General features: G+C 42.7%; 1 protein-coding gene across 1 annotated transcript in view; it reads right to left on the bottom strand.

Moving 5' to 3' along the window:
• Nucleotides 1–25,131, bottom strand: part of LOC138168284 (zinc finger protein 420-like) — a 771,269-nt gene that overhangs the window by 15,861 nt on the left and 730,277 nt on the right. The window lies entirely within an intron of this gene.

Below are 25,131 nucleotides of genomic sequence, written 5' to 3'. Positions count from 1 at the left end.
CCCGTTACACTGGCTAGCTCTGCATGCGCGGTCCTGAGAGGGGGTGGCCGTCCCTGACCCCCAGCCTAGCGCAGGCCCCTTCCAGCAGCAAAGTCACAGATTTCTCCCAGCTGTCTGATTGAATGGGCGCTTCCTCCCTTCCTGCCTTTATCCTGATTTATAGCTTCCCGCACGCTCTGTGCCACGTCCACCGTTCCTAGAGAACTTCTCCCCAAAGCCAGGTGTGTTCTCCCCCCTGTGTGAGATGAGAGAGCTGGGAGTCTGAGTCTGAGATCAGAGAAGGTCTTTAGTCTTTCTCATGAGAAAGGGCACTGCCCTTGTCGCTCAAAGGGCATCCACCAGGGAGTGCCAGATGTGGAAGCTGGCAGGCTTCTCTTGCCCTGATCCTACCCCCGCCTCTAACACCTGTCCTACCTCTGCACTGGCTGGTGAGGCAAGCTCACCATCTTTTCCTGGTGTTAACGCGTAGCGCAAAGCGATTTCAAATCTTTTCCTCATGCAATTCCTGTCACCAAATTGGGAAATGCCCAATCAGAAGTGGACTTGTATGGTTTTCTTCCAAATTACCTTATTACCAAATCCGCAGTAACTGAGGAGATTGAACTGGCTTACAAAGTATGGAGAAGACATAGGAATGTAAGAGGGAGCTAAGAAAAATGAGGACCCTTCACTGTGACTCATCTCACACATGGCAATAACTGGGATGTCTGACCCAGTGAGGAGGATCAGACCTTAAAGCAAAATGCCTTCAAATTCAGCATTAAGGTTATACCTTTAGGAACTGTAACAATAAGAATTCAGTGTAATTGGAATAGAACTGCTCTCAGTGGACAGACGGATGAAATGATTTTTCCCTGTCAGATAACTCAGAAACACACACAACTGAAGGGATATCATTTGAGGGCAATTTCGTTTCCTGTTCAAAAAGGTAACATTGTTCATGTTATTATTATGCTTCCATTTTTTATTGGATTTCTTGGGAAACCCACGTATGAGGATGCAGTTCATTTGAACAATTAAAATGTACAAGTGTATACTTAGAAAATAATTCCTGGGGGGACAGATCCAAGATGGCAGAGTAGAAGCAGAGACCTGCTTGGGCTCTTTCCGCATTCCCTTCAAAAAAAACTGTAAAAAAAAAATGACTCTAAATGAATTCTAGAGCAGCAGAAGTCACAAAATGACAGACTGAAGACAATTTCCAGCCCCAGACAATCTGGAAGGTCGACAGGAAAGGTCTACAGCACTGGCTGGGAGGAGAGCTCACTCAGTGAGTAGGTAGCTTCAGCGCGCCGTAGGAGACTGAACAGCAGGCACCAGGGCTGTTTCCAGACTTCTCAACTCAGAAAGGCCAAAGACAGTTTCTAAGGTCTATTAGAACACAGCAAATGGAAGCAAATAGCTTTATGAGAAATCGAGACATTACAAAACAGAACCAACAGAATGAGAAAATAGAAGACAAGGTGAAATACCCTTTTGTCAGACAGGTGATATGGAAATTGGAAGTCTCTCTGACCAAGAGTTGGGTGATCCAAGTCAGGTACCCCAAGACCCTCATTGTAATATAACACCCTCTCCTGTAATATTCATTTTCTCAAGCTGAATTAATTGCTGCCTGTTGGGAACACTCATTTTTCCAAGGGTATGGAAGCATGAAGAGGCCTGCAGGACAGTTCTTTGGTTTACTAGAGACTGCTAAATGACCATCTCTTTCTGAATTATTCACTAGCGATAATTAATAAAATTATTAATTCCCCAGAAACTGAGCCTCTTGAACTTTTCATTCCTCAGTTTGATAATCCACAGAAGGAACCAGAGACAACTTGTGCAGGTCTGACATAGGCAGAAGATGTGGGGGTGAGATGATTGTTTGGATGATATCCCAAAAAAGCAAAATTAAGTGGTATGAAAGAAGAATTCACTGGGAAAAGAAGAAAGGCAGAGATAGGATGGGCTAAATTATCTCACAAAAAAAGAGGTGTGAGAGAGCTATTACAATTTGAGGGAAGTGATTATTAAATAACCAATTATTACTATTGGTAAGATCCAGGATTTTATCCCTTCCTATTTCCTCATTCTCACCCAGATCAAATCAGCCTCTGAGGACTAGGGCTGATGCTGAGATTGGATTGAATATTGTCCTCAATCTTGTTTAGACCTCACCCAACTGGGGAGGCCCATTGTGTTCTACTCAGACTTGGGAGTAGGTGGTGGAAAGATCTCACCTTGGGTTGCCCTAGGATGGGGGTGGTCTGGGAGCAAGAATGACCCAATCAAAGTCATTTTCCTCCAGCAAACTTGACTAGGTTTCAGGAGATAGTATATGTGTAAGGTGAAAATCCTACTCATTTTTACACTAGGCTAGGCAAAGTTAAATTCTTTGGGAGAGTAGACCCCTCTATTCCAAAAGATGCTTGGGTCATTTACATCCATTTAGATAATGAATCCCTGCCTGAGATATGTATCACTAATCATGGTAGGACACCTGAGGACTGCTGCTGTGGGTAATTTTCAGGATCTGATAGCATAGTACCATGAGCTATCTATTCAGCAGTAAACTAAATGTTGTTCAATAAAGTATAAGATTCATAGCAACATCCTTAAGCAAAACATACATCTAATGCATACATGTATATGTCTCATAGCACTCAGTATGTCATATGGCACATAGCATATATCTGTAATGGCAAGCAAAGAAGGACTTAGTGCTTTGTTTCAGCTATTTAATTATTTAGCACCTTGTTTCAGTTCAAGTTTCTTTTGAGCCTTGCCCATGATTATATCAAATCTATTAAGAATCTGTAAATCCCACAGGGGGAGGAACTTGCTGATGCAACAGGCAGGGGAGGACAAGGGAGGAGCTAATGACCAGAATAAAAAGCTGAGCACAAGCTGAGAGAGAGCCAGAGCTGCTGGGAGCATGCATGGAGGCTGAGCCACTAGCATGAATGAGAGAGGGGCATTCTTGCTTAAGGGAACCAGTTTTTTTCCTTTTTTTTTTTTTTTTGCTTTTTGGAGGGCTATTGGGGTTAAGTGACTTGCCCAAGTTCACATGGCTAGTTTTTGTGTTGTGTCTGAGGCTGGATTTGAACTCAGGTCCTCTTGACTCCAGGGCTGGTCTTCTATTCACTGCACCACCTAGCTGCCCCAAGCCAGTTTTTTTTTTAAGTCTAATGAAGGGAAAGTTTGGGAAGGCTTGGGAATGTTGGTGTTTGCTGCATAGGTTATGTATACCAACTTCATGGTCACTGTGATGAATTTGGCTTTCTGGTATTTGAATAAATGCTTTGGTTCTGTCCTCCATGTGGACAGCCTGTTACATTTTGTGATTCACAACTACACCAGTATATTCAGAGCTGCTGTGGGTGCTTTGAATATCACATTGGTGTTATATTATAAATGTAAAGCCAAGCACAATCAGCTTACCAGAGGACTGCTGCTGTGAAGAGCTTTAAGGTTCTGATCAACCAGTATAGTGAACTCTCTATTCAGCAGTAAGCTAAAGCAAAATATTCACAGAAACCAAAGTACAGAATTCACAATGTTATAACATAACAACTTATCTCTAAAGTGGCCACATAGTTTTCACCAAAGTGGCCACATACTTTTAAGCAAAAGATATCATTCAGTAAGTCGTTAATTTATTCATCCTTAAGGAACAAGCCTCCTTAAGGGAAACAGAGTACAATCATTCAATAAGTCCTTAACTTAATCATCCTTAAGGAGCAAGCCTCCTTAAGGGACACAAAATATAAAGGTCAAAGTTCTCCATCTCAGGTCACATTGTCTTAATCTCTCAGTCAAAAAGTCTTCTTTCTTTTTGATTGGAGATTAATTTCCAATCATCCTTAACTCAATCATCCTTAAAAGGCACAAGGTTGGGCCAGGTAGCACAGCGAGTAAGAGTAAGAGTACCGGCTCCAGTGTCAGAACGACCTGGAGATCGAATCCCGGGTTCAGACACTCAGCACCACACCCAGAAATTACTGGCCGTGTAACCTTGAGCAAGTTACTTAGCCCTGATTGCTTAAAAAAAAAAAAGGCACAAGGTTGGGGCAGTGAGTAAGAGCAGGCCCAGAGTGGGAGGACCTGGGATTGGAGTGGGAGGACTGGGATTGGTTCTGGCCTCAGATACTTAACACCCACACAAAATAGCTGGCCTCATAACCTTAGGAAAGTTACTTAACCCCAATTGCTTAAAAAAAAGAGGCAAAGGCACAGAGTACAAACTTCTCCCACCTATAGTAAATCATGATCTCAGTCAGCATTAAGTACCCAAGGAGATATCTTGTCATCTTGACTCGAAGCTGGTTCCCAGATTCCATGGTTCCTCTTCCATGGGTCTAGCTCCAGGGATCTACCCAATTGTCACCTGCATTCACAGGCAGGCAGCTTTCAGCTCCTTGTCCAGTTCCTAGTTCAGCTCCCATTCCATATTGAAGCTTACAGTCTGTGGTTCACCTCAAGTCCTTCACAATTCCTGTTTCTTGGAAGACAAAGCTTAACAGAGCCACAGTAACATTCAAACACATTGCTGGCACCATCATCGATTTGCTTTCTGCCTGTGTAATCAACACAGACCAGAAGACAAGGTCTCTGTCTGAGAAATCAACACAAATCATCAGTAAAGTCCCAAGACCTCTGAAAATATCAGTAAAAGCCTCCCACAGGACTTCTGTAAAAAGACAACAAGAAAGTCCTCTTTCAGAGCTTCTGAACCAGCAGTAAGGTCCCAAGGCCAGAACAACAGCAACGTCCTCTATCCGCAGACAGATCTGAGAAAGTAACATCAATAAAGTTCCAGCACCACAACTGGCTTCCTACCAGTTCTGCCCCGTCCCAGCTTGAGCTCCTTATATATGGTCATTAGCTCCTCCCATTTCCACTCCTTCCTGTTGCATCAGCAAGTTGCTCCCACTGTGGGATTCATAGGTTCTGTTTCTTAACAAAGACTTGATGTAATCATGGGCAAGGCTCAAAAGGAACTTGAATAAAAGTAAGGTGCTAAATAATTATATAGCTGAAACAAGGAGCTAGGTACTTCTTTACTTGCCATTACAATATCATTGCATTGAATAGCATCCCCCAAAATGCTTGTTTACACAAGTAGGGGGTCCCAGGCCAGGGTCTTCCCTAGCACAACATATCATCCTTAAGCAGAAGCAGAAAATATGAACACTATCCATGCCTAAGTCACAGGAAATCACAATCTCCTCAATCAATACACAGTGTCCAAATGGAGTCCTCTCTCATCTTGATTTGAGGCTGACTTCCAAACCACATGGTTCTTCCTCTATGGGTCGACTGCTCCCCACTCTCTGAATTCACATCTAGGCAGCTCTCCACTCCTGCTCCATAACTCAGCTCACAGGGACTTCTCCACTCCAAGCTCCTGTCCCACAGCAGCTCCAGGGCTCCTCCCCGCAGCTTCTGTTTCTAGGAAAACAAACCTTAACAGGGCTATAAAAATATTTATACAAATTATATCACCATCATCTCAATTCACTTTAATAGCTCTTAAAGGGGGCTGAAGCTAAACCTCCTTCCAGTGGCAGATCTCCACTCTTCAGCTCAGTTCAATCATAAAGACCAGCAGAGAACTCTGTTGTCTGTCTGAGAAATTAACACAGATCAACAGAGGTAGTGCGGACATCACAAACATTCTTTCTGTCAGGCCTCCCCACAAGCAAGTTCCCCTAGCCAGCTCACTCTCACTTCTGTCTCTCAGCTCTGCTTCTCCCTCTACTCTGTACTCTCCAATAAAGCCAATCACAAGTGGTTCTCCTGAGCAGCTCTCCTGAGTACTGCTGCTCTGAATAATTTTAAGTTCTGATCACATAGTATGGTGAGCTCTCTATTTATTCAGCAATAAACTAAAGCAAAACATTCACAAGAGTATTGAAGTGCCCATCAGAAATTATACACCAAAGCCCCCTAAACCTGCCAGAAGGGGCTTATAGCAGCAAGCGCCCCAGCATTCCCAGGGTGGCTGCTAGCACAGGTTCTTAGATCTGCTTTGTTAAAGGAAAGCAACTCAAAATGGGTTAACAAGCTTACTTTAATCAGTCAGACATATATCGTTTACCTTGTTCAGGGGAAAAAGATCAGCACCCTGAACTTCAAAGTACACAGGCAGAATTATCAAGACAGAAACAGATCAAGTAGACAGCTTTCCAAACTGTCCAACCATTACATCCATACCCAGTCAACATCTGGGCTTCCACATCTGGGTTTTTCAAAGCCGGGGGGGCCCTGGACAACGGCTTCCCAGAATACAGATCAAATCACAGAACACTTCTCAAAGTGAGCCCCAAAACAAAGCTACACATCAGGGCTTATATAGCCTTCTCCTGGCTCAGAGAATGTAACAACCTTATTGACTCACTGGCCAATCAAGAAGTATCTACTGAAAAACAAGCTTCCCACCCCAGGCTTCAGGTGCACTTTACCCTAGGGGCGGGGAAGATCTTCCAAATTTGCATTCCCATTACATTCGGCCCCAAGATCTTTCATGCCCATAGCATAGACAATTTACTTTTGAATTAGCACTAAACATCTCTTAGGTCACATTTTCAAGATACCGAACTAAAGTTACCAAAGTGGCCACTAGGCCTTAAACAAACACAAAGTACATAGCATTTTCACTTCAAAACAAGAGTTCAAATAAAGTTCTCTGGGGAAGGGGGGAGGGGTATCCTTCCCCTCACACAGCTCCAGCCCCTGCCTCCAAGTACAGAGAGGGGGCTGGGCAACAAAACCAACAAGGTGGGGTCCCTGGGGATCCAAGGCACTTCATCCCACCCACCATAGTCACAAGTCCATCCTCCCCCTGGGTCCCAAACTGTGGGATGCAGCCAGGAAACACACTCAGTGCCCCTGCTTTGCTGCTCAGTTCTTATCTTTTCCAGTGGCTGAATTCCGAACTCCTGAGTTCCTTTTTCTCCCGCAGGCGGCAGCCACTCCTGGCCATACTGAAGGGAAACCTTGTAAATGTAATCAGGCTTTTACAGAGATGTACAATCTTATTGTACATCAGAAAATCCACACTGGAGAGAAAACTTACTAATGTCATCTATGTGGAAAGGCTTCCAGAGGCAACCTCATTCTTGCTGAACATCAGAGATTGTCCACTGGAAAGACCTGATAAGTGCAATCAGTGCAAAAACACTTTCAGCCTCAGGATTGTTCTTACCGAACATCAGAGAATGCACACTGGAGAAGAACCTTATGAACATAATCAGTGTGGAAAGGCTTTTTTGCACAGAAGATTCATCTTGATGAGTATCAGAGAATCCACATGGGGAGAAACTTTATGAATAATTAGTGGGGAAATCTTTCCTACAGAGGACCAGTCCTGCTTTAAATAAACAAATCCACCCTGGAGAGAAACCTTCTGAATGTAATCAAAGTGGAAAAGGTCCAGAGCCAACTCCAAACTGGCCAAACACCAGAGAATTCACACTGGGGAGAATGCAATCAATGTGGTAAGCCTTGAGGCAAAAGTCAGCCCTCCTTTCACATCAGAGAATGCATATCAGATTCATTGCCAAGATTGAAGAAAGGTATTAAAATGGAATACAGAGATTCTTAGACAGCAGAATATTCTGGGTACATGCCATCTATGGACTCATTGTGAGAAGACCTTCAGCCAAAGATCATCTCATCCTCTCATCAGAGGATTCATACTAATGGGGACATGCTTTTCTCTGAAACATGGAGGTCACTGGTGAAGGTTAAAGTTTGTGTTTGACTGAACAGAATGGTGAGATAAGGAAAAGTAATTCATGCCATTCCACTAGGTTGCCAAACCAAAAAAGGAGGAAATAGGCTCATAAGCTATAGGACTGAGTGAAGGAAGACATCTGGATGTTTTCCAAAATAGAATATCTACAGCCTAAGAAAATAAACTTGCATCAATATTATATGAGCTGGGAAACAATGTTTGGTGAAGGGAAGGAATCAGAAGTGCTTGCTCAAGGCTATAAAAGTTGGGAAAATTTAGAAGATTTTCCTTGTGATCGCCCACAGGCATCCTACACATATGTGCCAGCCTACTTGTTGCTGCCTCCTGAGTTTTGTGACCCAGCCATCGTGGTGACAAAGAATGGATTACCCCGACGCTCTTGAAGTGGAGCAGAGCAAACATGTGGAGAAGCAGCCCCTCCTACGCAGTAAGAGGACCTGCAGTGTGTCTCTAACCTGCCTCCCATGTTTGCTCCTGCTCTGCCCCTGGCAGGGGAACTTAAAGGCACTACCAGCCTGTAATGGGAATGCAAATTTGGAAGATCTTCCCTGCCCCTAGGCTAAAGTGCACCTGAAGCCTGGGGTGGGAGGCTTGTTTTTCAGTAGATACTTTTTGATTGGCCAGTGGGTCAATAAGGTTGTTACATTCTCTGAGCCAGGAGAAGGCTATATAAGCCCTGATGTGTAGCTTTGTTTTGGGGGCTCACTTTGAGAAGTGTTCTCTGATTTGATCTGTATTCTGGGAAGCCGTTGTCCAGGGCCCCCCCAGCTTTGAAAAACCCAGATGTGGAAACCCAGATGTTGACTGGGTATGGATGTAATGGTTGGACAGTTTGGAAAGCTGTCTACTTGATCTGTTTCTGTCTTGATAATTCTGCCTGTATACTTTGAAGTTCGGGGTGCTGACCTTTTTCCCCTGAACAAGGTAAACAATATATGTCTGACTGATTAAAGTAAGCTTGTTAACCCATTTTGAGTTGCTTTCCTTTAACAAAGCAGATCCAAGAACCTGTATGGGCAGCCACCCTGAGCACGCTTGGGGTGCTTGCTGCTACACAGCCACATAAGAAGCATCTGGGCTGATGGTCACATACAATCCTGGACTCTGGACAGTCAAAGGGACCTTCCAGGGCTGAAATACAGGAGATGGTCTGTGTCTGGTAAGTCCAAATAGATTGTTTCCTGTGACCAGACCAGTCTAGCAGAAAAGGGTGTAAAGAGAATGGGAACGTTTCTGTGGAACTTGCAAAGCCTTCAAAAAGACAGAGTCTCTCCCTCTGTTCTTTAGCTGTGCTCAAGTTAGGTGGACAGACGAGACTCCCAAGGTGGCAAGAACTCTCACAAATTCCCCTCCAAACAACTTTCAGTGATGCTTCAAATTAAATTCTGGAGTGGAAGAACCTACAAATTGTCAGAATGAAGCAATTGTTCAACAACTTAGGAAGCCAGCAAGAAAAGCGATGGTGGTTGGGCCTGGAGAAGAGCAATGCAGGACACTCTTCTCCAAGGCAATAGCAGCACCTTGGAGAGCTCTCATCTCAGAGAGTGTACAGGGGTCAGACAACTGGTTAGAAAGAGATTAAAAGAACTTTTTGTTGGCATTGGGCACAGGACCATCTTGTATCACATACAAACAACTTCACATCACAATCCTGGGGTAATGGCATGGAAGGAGGGAATTTGGGACTCAAAACTTAAAAAAAAAGGTTTAAAATCCTGTTTTTACACATAATTGGAAAAAAATGAAATGTAAAAATATAGTTTTTCTCTCAATATTCAAACAAATTTGGAAACCTCAGAAGTGGTCACTGAATTAGAAAACCTCAGTTTAAGTACCAATCCCAATGAAGGTCTAGGCCAATGGATGTTTAAATTCCCAAACAATTGCACTTATTTCACACTGCAGCAAAGTTTTGCCCAAGATTCTACAAGCTAGACTTCCCTGGGTTTAGTGTCTTATTTTCCTCCTAATAAAACTTTTCTCCTTTCAACTCATCTTGGACTCTTCTGCATTTTGAGGGGCAGGCTTTGCCCAGTTGACATTTTTGTGTCAGCAGTGGGATTCATCACATTGAGGGCATTCTTCCTGGCCATTGGAGGCATGAGCAAAGTTCTTTGGTACCAACTTTGGACCCTTTGATGTCCAGCCTGCCATGACTCCCTTGGGGGTCTGGTAAATACTTTCCTGCTTGATGCCTAAGCTCCTGTCTCTTTCAGTTGAGTTCATTTATTTGGAGGAGAGGTTTGGATGCTCAGGGGTCCTGAGCAGATAAAAATCCTTGCAAGGGTAATGTTGATCAATAACTAGCACCCAAAGGGCTCAGAATTTTGTGACCACAGGATGGAGACCCCTTTGTTGGCTCCAAAGGGCTGATACTCTATGAACAAGGACTTGGTGAAGACCCCACCGGTGGGGAGTGGTTGGGACAGCTGAGTCCCAAGTTTTACAATTTAGTCAGGGTTAGATACTGATTAAAGCCCCAGTTTTCAATTTAGGTGGTTCAAATTACTTTACAAAAAGACAAATTCCAAGGCTAAAGTAAGATCTTGGCCAAATTCCCAAGGGGAACCAAACTTTCCAAGCTATGCCCTTCCCCCCACCCAAGAGGACATTAGCTTGTTGTATGTCTATATTGTGGGCCCCAAACCAGCAGGTAGTTAAACTAATTGGAAGAAATTGACCCAAGATGACCCCTAGAGCTATTGGCCAGTGTGGGGCTCTTCTGATCAGAATCAATTACCTTAAGAAATATCTTGATAAAGTGGATAAGAATTAAATGCCCCAAATGGAATGCTTTTAATAAATGGCTACATAAAGCCACCAAAGGAGAAGCCTCTTGTAACTTGTAATTTCTTTAAGGAACACTTCAAGAGAATTAAAAAGAATGGGGAAAGGGCAAAAGAGAAGATAAATAAAAGAGGCCAGGAAGAATCAGGACAGCAAATTGGTTTACTTTTTTACATCTGGGATCAAAATCAAACTGTGGGTATGGCCAAGGATTCTCCAAAATACCTTGAAGATTCAGGCAGTTTGACATGAGAATTCCAACTCACTTTGTCTACTTATAAGCCCAGTCTCCCTGACATTTATTAATTCCACAGGTTCTCTAGAGTCCTAGGGAGTCAGAACACTGGTAGAGAGCTGCTGATTATAAACCCCCTGGAAGATATTTGCCAGGCCCTGCCTAATCAGAACTTCCTGGATGAGGCAGTAAATGTTAACCAAAGTCTTATGGAAGCCCTTTCTTTTTTGAAAAAAACTTTTTTTTTCTTTTGGACTCAAATATTAAAATTCAAATATGCAATAGAGAAAAGAAAACTGTCGCAAATATATTGAAACAAATACAGAGTAAGAAGAGAATAGAAAGGATGTCATGTGCACAGCACATCACAGGAGAGGATTCAAAATATGTCGCAGTAAATTTCCATTTCGAGGAAGTTGATAGTAAATACGACCCAGTGGGCTGAGGCCTGTCCACCTTTTCTTTGCTTCCTTGTAACTTTTCTTTTGCTCTCTCCTGATCTCTGCATTTTTACTTTGTTCTTTTTTTTTCCCCTTTGAAGCCATTCCTAAAGCATTCCCTAAACCTGGAGGTGGGTAAGATTAAGGCTAGCCACTAGAACTCTGGTGATCCAATCTTTGACGTTTATTTTTTTGGAGGGGGGAGGGTAGGGCAATTGGGTTTAAGTGACTTGCCCAAGGTCACATGGCTAGTTTTTGTGTTAAGTGTCTTAGGCCGTGGTTGAACTCAGGTCCTCCTGACCCCAGGTCTGATAGTCTATTCACTGTGCCACCCAGCTGCCCCCAATCTTTGACTTTTATAATCACTTTTTCTTTTTTTTATTTTCTTTTCTTTTTGGAAGGGGAAAAGTAGAGCAATTTGGGGTTAAGTGACTTGCCCAAGGTCATATGGCTAGTTTTTGTGTTAAGTTTGTGAGGCCAGATTTGAACTCAGGTCCTCCTGACTCCAGGGCCACCTAGCCAGCCCTATAATCACTTTTTCCTTATATTTCAGAATTCAGGAAACCACAGTAAGAAGCCATATATTAATGCATATTTTACATAAGTCACATAGGAATATAGTTTCTAACTATTCATTACTTGTTTACCAGTTATTGAGCTCACCTGCGCAGCCACAAGAAGGCTGACAAAGACAGCTTCATGCGGTTTGGCTCAAATTCTGTGACCAAACCAAGCTTAGGAAGTGGCAGGATATGGAAAGAGTCTCCCCCCACACACACATACGTTCTTGGAGCTTATGTATAGCTCCTGCCTAACCTAAGGAGAAGCCCATCCAGCTTCTGACGACCTAGTCAGCTGAGATATTTCCTGCTTTGCCCAACTTGTGACCCTGCTGATACATTGTTTTGCTTATTTTAACTGATGCATCATATGTCAACCAATGGAATTATTCTGTATTTGGTATAACTGCTCAAGAATGTCTAGTTATCTAGCCCTACAAAAATTGTGCCCTGGAAGGTGAGGGTATCTCAGATAGTGAGGGATATCTGAGGTCCCCTTCATTAGAGGGGACCATGAACCCCTTAATAAAGTACCACTGGCTCAGAACTCTGCCTCTGTCTCTCTTAGTGTAGGTTGGGTAATTTCACAGATGTCTGGGAAGGTCCTCATGCACTACAGAACTAGAGATATTGAGTGATAGCAATGCAATGAAGTTCCTAAAATGGACTTTATATGGATGGGGTTTAATCTTTGTCAAGCCCCAAATCTTTGGTGTGTCCCCCCCCCCCAGTCTCACTCTAGGAAGCCTTCAATGATGGTGTGGTTCTAGATTTACATAGGAGTAAAGTGTACCCAATTCCTCTATTTCAGGGTAACAATATGTACTGGGTTCAGGAAAGGCATTAATTTCACCCTGTGGGAAATGTAGAAATTATACCAAGGACCTTCAGTAATTCAAACAATATATAAAAAGGTGTAATGGTTATGGAATTTGAAGATCTTCCATGCCCCTTGAACTTGCTGATGTAGCAGGAAGGGGTAGGGCAGGAGGAAGCTGGAGCCAGTGCGGTGACTGGAAGCAGTGGCAGAGGCAGCAGCGAGAACTCCTTATTTTTTTGAGCCAGCCAGAATTTCTGCTAAGAACTTCTTCTGAGGACTGCCAGAGATGGGACCTGTGGGGAGAGGGGGATGGGGAAGAGCTGCTGGGAGCAAACTGCTTGAATGCTGAGCAATTCCTGTGAATGAGGAGAAGAGGACCTTTGCCTGAGGTAGCCTGTTCTGTTTTGAAGGCTTGAGAATTTGGATGTTTAGTGCATTAACTATGTGTGCCAACTCTATAGCTACTGTGATCGCCTTGACTTTCTGGTTTTGGGACTCAGTTTTCTGGTGTTTGAATAAATGTTCTAGCTTTGTCCCCCATGTAGATAGCCTGTTATAGTTTGTGATTAATAACCCTATCAGCATATTTATAGTTACCATAGGCATTGTGAATTAGGGTTTTGTTCATACGAAAGGTCAGTAGTGAACCATGACGCTTTTTGGTTTGGACCCTGTAATGGAAATGCAAATTTGGAAGATCTTCCCTGCCCCTAGGCTAAAGTGCACCTGAAGCCTGGGGAGGGAGGCTTGTTTTTCAGTAGATACTTCTTGATTGGCCAGTGGGTCAATAAGATTGTTACATTCTCTGAGCCAGGAGAAGGCTATATAAGCCCTGATGTGTAGCTTTGTTTTGGGACTCACTTTGAGAAGTGTTCTGTGATTTGATCTGAATTCTGGGAAGCCGTTGTTGAGAGTCCCCCGGCTTTGAAAAACCCAGATGTGGAAACCCAGATGTTGACTGGGTATGGATGTAATGGTTGGACAGTTTGGAAATCTGTCTACTTGATCTGTTAATGTCTTGATAATTCTGTCTGTATATTTTGAAGTTTGGGGTGCTGATCTTTTTCCCCTGAACAAGGTAAACGATATATGTCTGACTGATTAAAGTAAGCTTGTTAACCCATTTTGAGTTGCTTTCCTTTAACAAAGCAGATCCAAGAACCTGTGGTAGCGGCAAACCCTGAGGATGCCGGGGTGCTTGCTGCTACAGACCCTCTCTAGGAAGGCAACCTAAATATGTGAAGACTCTCCCTTCTTCCTGCCTGCTCTATGTAGTTCATTGAGGGACACATACCACTAGACCTATGGTACTCCCCAATATGCTTAGCCTTGCTCTATGAAGAAAAATGACTGGAGGGTTTCTAGAGATATGACCCCTTTCCCAATTCCCGATTTCTTCATTTCTGGTGGAAGCATAAAATGATCCCCAACTGATGAGCATCCCATCAATTTCCAATGCTTTTATACCAGAAAAAGAGCTGCTAGAAATATTTTTGTAAATGTGCGTCCTTTTCCCATTTTATGATCTCTTTGTGATACAGACCTCGATGTGGTGTTGCTGCATCAGAGGGTATGCACAGTTTTATAGTCCTTTACACATAATTCCAAATTGTTCTCTAGAATGATTTGATTAAGCTTAAATTTTTTTTTTAATTGATGAGCAGGATGCTCTCAAAAGAAAACTGGGAAGCCTCGCACGAGCTGATTCAAAGTGATAGGTGTTGTGTATAAAGAAAAAACCATATTGTAAGATGATCAGCTGTAAATGACTTAGGTATTCTCAGCAATACAGTGGTCCAAGACGCGTCTGAAGGACTTATGCTGAAAAATGCTATCTATCCACAACAAAAACTGATGGGGTCTGAATAGAGATTGAAGCATAATTTTTTTTAACGTTAACATTTCTTGAGCTTTGTTTCGTTTTTGCTTTGATTTATGTTTTCTTTCACAATATGACTAATAAGGAAATGTTCCTCATTTAGGGTTTCAAGGCCGAGTAGAACACAATGGGCCTCCCCAGTTGGGTGAGGTCTGAACAAGATTGAAGACAATGTTCAATCCCATCTTAGCATCAGCCCTGGTCTTCAGAGGTTTATTTGATTTTGTTGATACTGAGGAAATAAGAAGGGACACAATTCTGGATCTCCCCAATATTAGCAATTGGTTATTTAATAATCATTTCCCTCAAACTGTAATAACTCTCTCACACCTTTCTTTGTGAGATAATTGACCCCATCCTACTTCCCTCTCTCTTTTTTCTCCCAGTGCGTTCTTTCTTACCCCTGAATTTTGCTTTTTTGGATCTTTGCAACATAGCCTTCTCACAGCCACACCCTCTGCCCATGTCAGACCTCGACAACTTGACTCTGCTCCCTTCTGTGGGTTGTCAAACTGTGCTGAATGAAAAGTTCAAGAGGCTTCGTTTATAATTTTACTAATTGTGGCTAGCAAATAATTAAGAAAACTATGATCATTTGACGGTCTCTAGTAAACTAAAGAACCCTCCTTCAGGCCTCCTGATGCTTACATATCTTCGGAAAAGAGAGTGTTCCCAACAGGCAGGAATCAACTCTCCTTGGTTAGCAATTGAGGAGAAAATGAATATGAAAATGAGAGGCTGAGCTATATTACAATGAGGGTTTTGTGGTACATTACTTGGGTCACCCAGATCATGGTCAAAGAGACTTATCAGTTTCCATGTCACCTGTCTGACAAAAAGGAGGATCCATATTTTCCCAGACCTGTCTAAGCAAACACAATAAGCAGGAATGCACCCATTAGCCTCAAGTTAGAATTTCTTTTACTCTCTGATTAGATTTTGACCTGGTTAAACCTGGTTAAAACCCCATGCTAGTGGGTTTCTGGATGACCAAGTAGAAAAGGTGAAAAACCTTGGTTCTGATTGAATAATTAGTTGTTAAATACAAGAGAGGAAATCATTTCTCACAGTATACTCATTCTAATTGCCCTCCTAGTGATAAAATACTTAAGAGTGACAAATAGCAAATAGGAATACAAACAGTTTAACTTCATTAAATCTTTTATGTTTTCTCTTGTTTCTTTTGGACATTTTCAAGTTTCTCTTGAGTCTTATATCTGAAGATCACATATTTTTATTCAGATCTGGTCTTGGAATGCTTGAAAGAACTCAATTTCATTAAATATTCATTTCCCCCCTAAATAATCCATTTTGCTGGGTAGGTGAGTCTTGGTGATAATCCCAATTCCTTTGCCTTCTGGATAATCACATTCCAAATCCTCTGGTCTTTACTGTAGAAGCTGCTAAATCCTATATAAACTTTATTGTGGCTCCATGATATTTGAATTATTTCTTTCTGACTGCTTGCAGTATTTTTCCCTTGACCTGGGAGTTCTGGAATTTGGCTGTGATGTTCCTGGATGTTTTATTTTTGGGATCTCTTTTGGGTGATGGTCCAGGATTCTTTCCATTTCTATTTGTCCCTCTAGTGTAAGGATATCAGGGCAGGTTTCACTGGTAATTTCTTCAAAGATGATATCCAGGTTCTTTTTGGATTATAGCTTTCAAGTAATCCAAAAATTCTTAAATTCTCTCTCCTCAATCTATTTTCTTTTTTTAAAAAATTATTTATTTTTAGTTTTCAACATTTATTTCCACAAGATTTTGAGTTACAATTTTTTCTCTCGGTCTTTCCCCTATTGCCACCTCAAAATAGCAAGCCTTCTGAATACTCCTTACCCCAATCTGTTCTGTCTTCTATCTTCCCCCATCACTCCCTCTAACTTTCTAGTAGGGCAAGATGGATTTCTATACCTCAGTGCCTATATACCTTATTTCCCAGTTGCATGTAAAAAAACAATTTTTATAAACATTTGTTTTTAAAACTTTGATTTCCAGATTCTTTCCCTTCTTCCCTCCTCACCCACCACCACTGGGAAGACAAGCAATTCAATATAGGTTGTACATGTGTAGTTACCCAAATCATTTCCATAGTTGTTATATTGTGAAAGACTAACTATATTTCCCTCCATCTTATCCCACCCCCCACTAATTCTATTTTCTCCTTTGACCCTATGCCTTTTCAAAAATGTTTGCTTCTAGCTACCCTCTCCCCGAATCTGCCCTCCCTTCTATCATCCCCAATCTTATCCCCTAACCCCTATTTTCCTGTAGGGTAAGATACCCAATTGAGTGTGTATGTTATTCCCTCCTTAAGACAAATTCAATGAGAGTAAGGTTGACCTATTCCCTTTCACCTTCCTGCTCTTCCATTCCATTGTAACAATGTTCTCTTGCCTCTTTTATATGAGATAATTTACCCTAATCTATTTTTCCCTTTCTCCTTCTCCCAATAAATTCCTCTCTTACCTCTTAATTTTATTTTTAAGATATCCCTTCATATTCAACTCATCCTGTGCCCTCTGTCTTATGTATACATGAACATACATATGCCCCCACTTACATATATATTTATATATACATTCACCCTCCTTTACATACATATATGTATGTGCACACAAATATGTATATATATATATACACATATATATTCCCTTCAACTATCCTCATACTGAGAAAAGTCTTATGAGCTATATTGATCATTTTTCCATATAGGAATGTAAATAGTTCAACTTTGATAAGTTCCTTATGATTTCTTTTTCCTTACCTTCTTTTTCATACCTTGCTTCTTGTATTTGAAAGTCAGATTTTCTGTGCACCTCTGGTTTTTTCATCAAGAATGCTTGAAAATCCTCTATTTCATTGAATGACCATATTTTCCCCTGTAGCATTATACTCAGTTTTTCTGGGTAGGTGATTTTTGGTTTTAATCCTATATCCTTTGACCTCCATAATATCATATTCCAAGCCCTTCAATCCCTTAAGGTAGAAGCTGCTAGGTCTTGTGTTATCCTGATTGTGTTTCTACAATACTCAAATTGTTCCTTCCTGACTGCTTGCAGTATTTTCTCCTTGATCTGGGAACTCTGGAATTTGGCTATACTATTCCTAGGAGTTTTCTTTTTGGGATCTTTTTCAAGAGGCAATTGGTGAATTCTTTCAATTTTTATTTTGCCCTCTGGTTCTAGAATATCAGGGCAATTTTGCTTCATAATTTCTTGAAAGATGGTATCTAGGCTTTTTTTTTTTTAAACGGCTTTAAGGTAGTCCAGTAATTTTTAAGTTACCTCTCCTGGATCTATTTTCCAGGTCAGTGGTTTTTCCAAAAAGATATTTCACATTGCCTTCTATTTTTTCATTTGTTTGGATCTGTTTTATAGTATCTTGATTTCTCATAAAGTCATTAGTTTCCAATTGCTCCAGTCCAATTTTGAAGGAGTTATTCTCTTCAGGGAGTTTTTGAAATTCCTTTTCTATCTGACAAATTTGGCTTTTAGAGCATTCTTCTCCTCATTAGCTTTTAGGGCCTCTTTTGCCATTTGAGTTAATCTATTTTTTAAGGTGTTATTTCCTTCAGTGTATTTTTGGGTCTCCTTTCGAAGGCTGTTGACTCACTTTTCATGCTTTTCTTGTATCATTCTCATTTCTCTTGCCAATTTTCCCTCCACTTCTCTTCCTTGTTTTTCAAAATCCTTCTTGAGCTCCTCCATGGCCTGTGAGCAGTTCATATTTTTCTTAGAGGCTTTTGCTGCAGGAGTTCTGACTTCGATGTCTTCTTCTCACTCCATGCCTTGATCCTTTTTGTCCCCCAAAAAGGATTCTATTGTCTGTTTGTGCTTCCTCAGCTTGCTCATGTTGCCAGCCAATTACTTGACTTTTGAGCTCTTTGCCGCAGTAGAACTCTGCTTCCAGAATGGAGAGCTTTGTCCCAAATCACTGGAGTTTTCACAGCTGCCAGAGCTATTAGGAGGGTGCCCTCCCTACAGCCCCCACAAGGTCTGGCTGACTGGCCACACACCCCAGGACCATCACCCTAGACCTTGATCCAGATCCAGGCAGGTCAAAGCAAGAGCCATTACCCTTTAATGGTCCCTTGGTCACCCTAGGATGTGCAGGGTGTTCCTTCACCCTTACAACAGAGTTCCTGATTGACCTTTTATTTTCTCTTTGGCTTTTATGAGTTGAGGAGTCTGGAAACTGCCACAGCTGCTGGTGATTCACTCTCCTAATGTCTGCTCTTGCCATTCTGGGCACTGGTCTGGGCTGCTCTGGGGCCACAACCTTGACTTCAGTCAGCTCCCAGCTTGCTGCAATACACCTTTCCTGTCAGCCTGCCAGGCTGCCTTCAGTGGGAGATTTGTTTCTCTATGTTACTTTGTGGGTTCTGTAGCTTTAAATTTTGTTTAGTCATTTTTTTATAGGTATTAGAGATGGTTGAATCCAGAGCCCACACCAAGTTTTTGCTTTTACTCCACCATCTTGCCTCTGCTCACTATGCATGGTTTCTTTACAAAAATAGGTGTGAGGGGCGGCCAGGTAGCACAGCAAGTAAGAGCACTGGCTCCAGTGTCGGGATGACCTGGGGATCGAATCCCAGGATCAGACACTTAGCACCCACCCAGTAATACCTGGCCGTGTAACCTTGAGCAAGTTACTTAACCCCGATTGCTTTAAAAAGAAAATAGGCATGAAAATGATTCCATTAGCAGCAACACTGCCCTACTCCCATCCTCTTCATTTTAAGCTGATTACCTGGCACCCTGGTGTCTTGGGCACTGCCACTTCCCCCCCTCCCCCCAGACTAGAGGACTAAGGTTCAGGCATCAGATATTCCCACCCACTCCCTCCTCGTTTGTACAGATGTCTACTCATGCCCCATCATTATGTGAGACAATATTTCCTAACCTTTCTTTCCATCCACCCACCTCAATGTATTCCTCTTCCTCTCTCTCCATCTCCCTCCCAGGTCTTCTCTACTTTTATTCCCTTTATGAGCCCTGAGAGAGATCACAGAGGACACATATCACCTCCCCTTTTTTGAATAAAAGTAGTTTATCTTTTTTTTTCTTTTAGGCTAGTTTATCCTTCTTTACTTTCTGATGTTTCTCTTCAGTTATGTTTGAATTTCAAAAGCTCTCTGCAGTTTTCATCAAAAATGCTTGGAAGTCCTTTCCTTAAGGGTCCTTTCCTCATATCATTATGCTCAGTTTTGTTGGGTAAATTACTCTTGGTTTTAAGACCATATGCTTTGCTTTCCAGCATATCCTCTTCTGAGCTCTGTGCTCTTTAAATGATAGCTACTGCCAAATTGTGTGTTATACTGTGGTTCCTTGGTACCTGAATTGTTTTGTTTTGTTATGTTTTTTTTTCCCTGATTACTTGCTGAATTTTTCTCATTCACCTGTTAGCTTTGTGTTTTTGGCATTAGAGTTCCTGGGAGTTTTCATTCAGAGATTTCTTTCAGGTTGTAAGATACCTGGGCAGTTTTAAGATTTTTTTCCTTTTCCCTTTTTGTTTTTGTTTTGTTTTGTTTTGTTTTTTACTTTTTGGAGAGGGTGGAAGGCAGGGCAATTGGGGTTAAATGACTTGCCCAAGGGAGTGTTAAGTGTCTGAGGCTGAATTTGAACTCAGGTCCTCCTAATTCCAGGGCCAGTACTCTATTCACTGTACCACATAGCCACCCTAATTTTAAGATTTCTTGAAATCTCATATAGAGGCTCTTTCTTTTAATGGCATTCAGATAGTCCATTAGTCCATTATTATTCTCTTTTCTCTGTGAGGTTTGTTTTTTAATATGACATAACTGACATTTTCTTCTAGGTTTTATTTTTCAACTTTTAAAATTTGTTTTAATATCTGTTATTGCCTTGTGGCGTCTGTTTGTTGTGTTCCAAGTTTCAGAGAGGCTGTTGCTTGGCCGAGGTTTTGTCTCCCTTGTACCAATCTCTTAGCTCCTTGATTCTTTCTTCCTCACCTCTCATTTCTGTTCCATTTCTTTTCCCCTCAAGCATTCTCATTCCACTTAGAAGCCCGTTTACCTCTTATTCCAAAGCTTCCAGACATTCTGGTTGTGTTTCTGCCCAAGCTGTGTTTTTGGGAGGCAGTGCTTGGAGAGATGAGTCACTCTGCTGTATTTGTGACTCTGTTCCTTTGCTGCCATAACCATTCATTATGGTGAGGTTGTTCTTTTGTTGGCTAATTCTTCTGATGGGGTGCTTGGGATCTATATCTGTAACATCAATTTGTAAAACCAGTTTGTAAAATTGTAACTGCAATTTGTATTGTAAAATTGTAATAGCAATTTGCAAAACCAGTCTGTAAAATCACACTACCCCCCAGTCACAGAACATTAACTCTGCCCCTTCCCCCTACCTGCTTCAAAGCATTAACTCTGCCCAGAAACAACTCATGAATTGTTTATCTCAGCCTTGAAACACTAACAAGCTATACCTATCAATCTTTCACAAAAGTATCTCTAAACATTTCAGCTTAGGCAACTATTATCTCCCCCTTGCATAGTGTCTCGTTGCCCCCTTGAATCCTTCAATACCCTCTTTCTAGGTTAACTCCTTAAGCAATTATCTTTCCCTAACCTTGGTTCCCAGACATCAATCCTGTCAATCATGACACTGATGGACCGCAGACTGGGCACTTCTCCATCAGCCCTTGACCTCTAGCTGACTTAGTGATGTTTCAAGCCTAAAACCACACCTCCAGGTAGTTCCCCCCCTCCCCCCCCCCCCAGTGAATTTTTTTGTGAATTATGGGTAGTCCGACTCAGCAGTTACATAAAGCTTGTATGCCCCTTTAAACACCGACACCACCTTAACTCCTCCCTAATCCCACCCTCTTCTCGCCTGGACAGCCTAATTGACATCTAATGAATAGCCTTAACTCTTTAAAAGCTATGCCTGTGTCTTCTTTAAGCTTGCAGGTCCCCTAAGGATCCTTGCCTGCTGTAAGGCGTATAATAAACTTTTTCAACTCTGACTGCAAGTAAGCCTGAGATGAATTCTTTCCAGACTGAATCGAAGGCTCTGGTCTTATGATAAGATCAGAGTGCCTGCTGAACCTAATAGCCAGCCCTCATCACTTCCAGTCTACTTCCTCTGTGGCACCCTGGAAAGAATGTCTGGGCTGCTCTTTTGGCTGCTTCCTTGGAGTCCTGAGTTTTGTCTCATTCGAGAGATATGAATGGTCTTGTTTAGGGAAGAGCCAGGAGGCTGGGTGTCACTGGATAGAGGAGTACATATAGGTAGGGAATAAGTCATAAAAGGCTTTGCATGACTTTTGTATTTGTATTTTGTGCTGGAGATTATTGAGGGTGGTGACATGGTCAGAGTCCCCTTTAGGAAAACTCACTTTAGTGGCTGAATAGAGGGCAGGTTGGAGTGGGGAGAAGCTTGAAGCAAGTAGATCCACCAGCAGGCTGTAGCAATAGCCTACACGTGAAGTGATGAGGGCTTGGACCTGGGTGGGACAGTATTAGGTGGGGGAGAAGTGTTCCCGTTTGAGAGAAGTTGCAAAGGTGACACCAGCAGAGCTGGGCAACAGATGAGATGTGGGGGGGGAGAGTGTTAGGAGCAGAGGGTGCAACCCAGTTTGTGGACCCAAATGACTTGGACCAGATTCAAACTGACATTTTGGTGATCTTCTATCAAAGCCTTGATTAGATAGGTGAGGACCTTCAGCTAGAGGCAGCCTTAGGGGGTAGGGAGCAGTTGGAGGCTCTAGGTGGAATACTGTAAAGGTTGTGTGTCCATGTTTAATTTTCTCTTAACCTGGCTTGACATACATTGCAAGGGAGTTAAAGTCCTGAACTGCCTGGAGGTAAAAGTTGGGGGTGGCCAGTTATATACCTTCCACCAGGGGCTGATAGTACTCCACCTCCCAACAAAGGAAATACCTCTTATATCAGATCACCACCCCCCTTCTCCCTGGCACCCCCCTCCCCCATACCAGACCACTCCCAGCTTGGCTGTCTCACCCAAGCAGGAGCTCATTCAATCAATTCAGGCCTTCCTTGGAGTTTGACCAGGACACTACTCAATGTAATCTCATTGTAACATTCCTTGTAAAAAACTTTAGAGAAGGCTCTGGGGGTGGGATCTGAGTCTTCAAGACACTCTGATTACCAAGAAATTATTTTTCATATTTATTTTCACAAAGAAATGGATTTCTTTTTTTTTTTTTTTGGCCAAATTTTTCCAAACAGTGCTTCCCAACATACCTAGCTACACTGAACAAAATGTGAAAAATATCCAAACACACCCTCACCAAAATAAAAGCTGAGACGAATTACAGATTTCCCCGGAGAAGAAGAGTCTCTTCCACACAGGACACACTCAATACGAATTACCTTCTGAGCAGCAAGCAAGGGCAAGGGCCAGCTGCAGTCTTTTGCTCTTTTGGCTTGACTTTGCTAAGCCCCAACCTATGGGCTACAAAAACACTTAGATGTGGCAAGGTCCGCTTCCTCATCCCTGGGATCATGCCAAGAGAGGCAGGGAGTGGTGCCATGCACAGAGACCCGAGTCTGAAGTCAGGAAGTCCTGAGGAGGAATCTGGCTATGTGGCCCTGGAATAATCACTTCATTCTGTTTGCCCCAGTCTCCTCTTCTGTAAAATGGGGATAATGATGGCACCTTCCTGGAGGAACTGTTATAAAGACCAAATGAAATCACAGTAAAACCCACCCAGCCCAGCACCACAGAAGAGCTCATCCTCCTTTCTTCCCAAGACTCAATCAGCCAGGGAAAGCCACCACTGCACTTTTTTCAATCTTTTATGAGAACAAATGAACCAAGTGCTTTATTTCTGATGTGAAATGAACAAATTTAGTTGTTTTAATAAATGGATCATTTTATTCATTCATTTTAAGCAAATACATTCACTTTGTTTTTTTTAAAAAGAAATGCATTTCTCTATTGTTTTGGCCAACTGTTTCAAAAGGGTGCACCTGAGCCTTCCCAGCCCCATCGAATATAAAACTATATTTGGGAAAATACCCCAAATACCCTCCCCAAACTAAAAGCCAAAGCAACATTACAGAAAGAGTTCCCTGCCACATCAGTCATGCAATCTGCAGTTCTGAGCTTGCTCCAGACACTCACGACATGGAGGTGCAGTCCCCACTTCCCAACAGCTGGGCTGCTTTGGGATCCTCTCTCCTACCTGCCTCCCCCAGGAAACTGCTGTGGCCTCAGCTTCCTCTGCCCCCCTTGGATCCCCATTTCCCACCAGGCACACTGACTACTTCTCCATGCTCCACCCCACCCCCACTCTGCAGCTTCCCCCATTGGACCCCCATTTCCCACCAGGTGCACTGACTGCTTCTCCACACCCAGCCCCCACTCTGCAGCTTCCCCCATTAGACTGTAAGCTCCTGGAGAGCAGGCACTGCCTTTCTTATTCTTGGCATATGTATCTTCAATATTCGGCATAGTGCCTGTAAAGCTGAATCAATGTTTACCAATGTCACAATGACCCCTCTTAATCTTTGATTTGAACAAATTGCAAGGGATGACTGAATTTTGTTTCCACAGAAATCATATTGATGAGGGGTCTGAGAGGTGTTACAATGACCAAAGTCCCTGAGTTTGCAGTCTGGAAGGAATTCACGAGGCCCAAGCAATCTTGATGTCTGGATTGTAAAAGTTTATTGCTATGCTTTACATCGGGCAAGAGTTCTTAGGGAACCTGCAAACTTAAAGAAGTCATAGGTATAGTTTTTAAGGAGTCCAAGGCAGTAAATCAGGTGTCAATTATGCTAACTAGGTGAGTAAGGGTGGGATTAGGGAGGAGTTAAGGAGTGGTCAGTGCTTAAAGGAACTTGCACTTTTAATGTCAACTTCGAAGGTGTGTGGCCCATAATTCACTGGGAAATAGTCCAACGGGGGGCTACCTGGAGGTGTGGTTTCAGGCGCACTAAGTCAGCTAGCTATCAAGGGTTGACTGACATGTTTGACAAGATGGATGTTGGGAACCAAGGCTAGTGGGGACTCAGGATGTACCTAATTGGCTGAGGAGTTAACTTACAGATAGTGCACTGAAGGATTCATAGGTGCAGCTGGCCACTATACTAAGGGGAGATAAACCGTTCGTGAGTTGTTTCTGGGCAGAGTGCTGGCAGGGGAAAAGGCAGAGTTAATGCTCTGAGGCTGGGGGAGGGGAGAGAATGTGATTTTACAGACTGGTTTTAGATATTGATTTTACAAACTGATTGACATTACAAACATAGACACCCCAAGCACCCATCAACATCAAACATAATGTGCAAAACCGACGAATCACCCTGACGAAACTGATGAGGGCGGCGGGCCGTGGGGGCACTGCCGGACCAGGCGGCTCACCAAGGAGGAGGTCCCTGGACCCCCGGGCAGTCTCACATAAGGAAACTTTTCTTAGGGATGTCATGGGTTCCAATCTTCTATTCACAACCTGGGTCAATTCTCTTTGAAATTGAGAAAATGCCAGATCCTCGCATCCGAGAGGGACGGGACGGAAAGCATTCTTTAATGAAAAGACGAGGACGAATCTGGAGATGAGAGCTGTAAGCGGATGGGGGGGCTGGGCTGGGGACCCCAAAGGTCAGCCGGGGCGGGGGGCTCCTCCAGCCGGCCCCCAGGAGGGCAGGCTCTCCTTCCTTCGCTGCCCGAGGCCACGT

The sequence above is a fragment of the Petaurus breviceps genome, unplaced genomic scaffold (genome assembly GCF_028583685.1).
Source record: "Petaurus breviceps papuanus isolate PSGF00001 unplaced genomic scaffold, PetGlider_PUasm1.0 356, whole genome shotgun sequence".
Classification (NCBI taxonomy): Eukaryota; Metazoa; Chordata; class Mammalia; order Diprotodontia; family Petauridae; genus Petaurus; species Petaurus breviceps.
This window is presented reverse-complemented; position numbering and strand designations above follow the sequence as displayed.